The sequence below is a fragment of the Lissotriton vulgaris genome, chromosome 1_1, assembly GCF_964263255.1.
Source record: "Lissotriton vulgaris chromosome 1_1, aLisVul1.2, whole genome shotgun sequence".
NCBI classification, from domain to species: domain Eukaryota; kingdom Metazoa; phylum Chordata; class Amphibia; order Caudata; family Salamandridae; genus Lissotriton; species Lissotriton vulgaris.
In genome coordinates, this window is record NC_141685.1 from 1370628605 (window position 1) to 1370631104 (window position 2500).

The 2500-nt window shown below is 41.8% G+C and overlaps 1 non-coding gene across 1 annotated transcript; it reads right to left on the reverse strand.

Annotated features, from left to right (window-relative positions):
• Window positions 1–1343: 1343 nt before the first annotated feature.
• TRNAS-AGA (transfer RNA serine (anticodon AGA)) lies at window positions 1344–1425 on the reverse strand. The gene has a single exon. It is a non-coding gene; the product is annotated as a tRNA-Ser (tRNA).
• Window positions 1426–2500: the final 1075 nt, after the last annotated feature.

A 2500-nucleotide genomic window follows, 5' to 3' on the forward strand; every position in this document is an offset into this window, starting at 1 on the left:
AACCGAGGTTGCTGCGGCCACAACGCAGAGTACTAACCACTATACGATCAAGGCGAGCTACTTGGGCTCAATAACGTACAATGACATGAAGAAATTATAATTCGGAACACTCAGGGCTACTCCTGTGATAGGCTGAATGGGTTCATTGCTTCCTCATTCCTTATACAAAGGCTTTATCTCCTCAGTGGTTGATAGGCTGAAACCGTTTCCTGGCCGCCTGCTTGTGAACTGGCAGGAGTCAAAGATCACACATACACTGGTGGGCCTGTGATGGGACACCAATGCAGAGAAACACACCTGGCGCAGATATTCTATTCTGTTTATTAGACCTGCATCTCCCCTGTACCTCCTCAAGCCATCTGTATGTGAAGCAAGAAAGAGTTAAGGAACGGTCCATCTACACTTTTATTGGGAGGATGCTGCCGTGAGCTCCTCCCAGCTAATCACACAAACAGCAGTAAAGCAAGATAACTACACAGTTAGGGGGGACAGCATGGTTAGGTTTTTGAGGAATTATTGAAACTGACCTCAGTGACCCATAATCAGAGCTGTGGCTAATGACTGCATGCCTAATTATGATGAAGCAAGCACCATGGCTCGTAGGGGCCCCACAACACACTTTTCTTAGCTCATTGAATTAAAGTATAAACTTCTGCCATGTGTGAGTGGTAAAGGCTTGTTAATTTTGTTGCTTTTCAAATTCACGTCTGACAACAAGACGAAGGAACATTGGGGCATCAGACGCTTTGGAAAGTAGCCACCAACCGCAGAGAAAGAGAGAAAGAGGGAAAAGACAGTATGAGGTGTGGAGAAAACAGCAGCAGGTACAAGGAGCTCAAATGAGATTAATGGCGCCTAAATAGAGCACGTAAAGGAACAGTTACAAATCTAAGAAAAGGGAAAGAAAAGACTAGGAAAAAACACAGAAAGAGCTTGTAGATGAAATTCTCTTCCAGGAACAGCAGGTTAAGAGAAATTACACAGGGAGCAGTTAAGCTTGTAACACGGGGGAGAATAGAAAAGAAAATGCAGTTTTATGAAGTGTGTTTGCCTAATCCAGCTAGCACTTTTATTTTATTTCTCTATTTGCTTCTTTTATTGGTAAAGTAAGTTTCAAGTGCATGCACAGGTATGACCGAGAGAGCCAGGGTATAATAATTTGAAGCGTTTGCACCAGCGCTAATGAAGGACGAGAGTTTTAGCAAAGATATGAAAGGGGGAGCGATAATAAATATGTGATATGGCAATAGTGACACCAAAATAAGCCACCTATTTATAAAACTGACATGGAAGAAATACTAAAGGTTAACTTCTGAAATTGTAGCCGATGTTAAAAAGATTCTCGTTGTCGGCAGGATTCGAACCTGCGCGGGGAGACCCCAATGGATTTCTAGTCCATCGCCTTAACCACTCGGCCACAACAACTGACTGCAAGGTGTGTGCACATAATCTGTATGCAAGTTTTCAAGGTGTCCCACAGCAAATTCCTGATATTCTGCAATGCACTTTTTAAAAATAAGGTTTTTTTCAGCAGGCACATTCTCTCCTAAAAACAAAAATTGCATGCGTATATCTCTAGTTTGGAATACCATAGGCTTGCATGCATACTCTCATGGGTCACTCAAGTTTTTTGGACCCTATTGCACTCTGTTTTCGTGCTGCTTTTAGTATATGTCCCATATTAAAGAAGTCTACCATCCTTGAGTATTTGAGGCTCCTTTGTAAGTGCTTTATATTTTTTCCTTGAAGAGCTATATAATAAAGGGGTCCGGGAAGGATTGCATTTATGGAAGATAAAAGAAGGCCCACTTGTCTCACCAAATGCTGTAGAGAAACCTGATGTTTTACTCATGTTATCCTTAGTTCGTTTTTGTTAGACCTTGCATTCTTAAGGTGGTCCCAACCCCACCTTATTGCTTTTCACCTCCGCATTTTGCTGTCTCTTTTTGTTGGCCTTAGGACTCTGATCACTTTATCGCTACTAATCAGTGCTGAAGTGCACGTGCTTCTTCCCTAATCATGTGTATAATTGGAGTATACCTGACTGACAGATTTAATTTACTTGAAAGCCCCTTGTAAAGTGGTATACCATATACCCAGGGACTGATTGTGCCGCCCAAAGATATAGCATTTCAAACCTGTCTCAAGCCTGCTACTGCAGTGCCTGTGCTGCAGTGTACTGCCACTTCGACTTGACATTTAAAACTACTTGCCAAGCCTTAAACTCCAATTTTATTACATATCAGTAACCCCTAAGGTAGGCCCTAGGTAGTCCTAGGGGAATCATGCTATGTAAGTAAAAGGTAAGACATGTACTGTGGTAGTTTGTATGTCCTAGTAGTATCAAACAGTCTATTACATTTTTCACTACTGTGAGGTCTGCCCCTCTCATAGGTTAGCATTGGGTATTCCCTTATACTTTTTGGGGGGTAATTCCATATCAGAGAGGAGAAGCTTTATTTATTTATTGATAAATCCTATCTACTGGTGAGGTTGGATT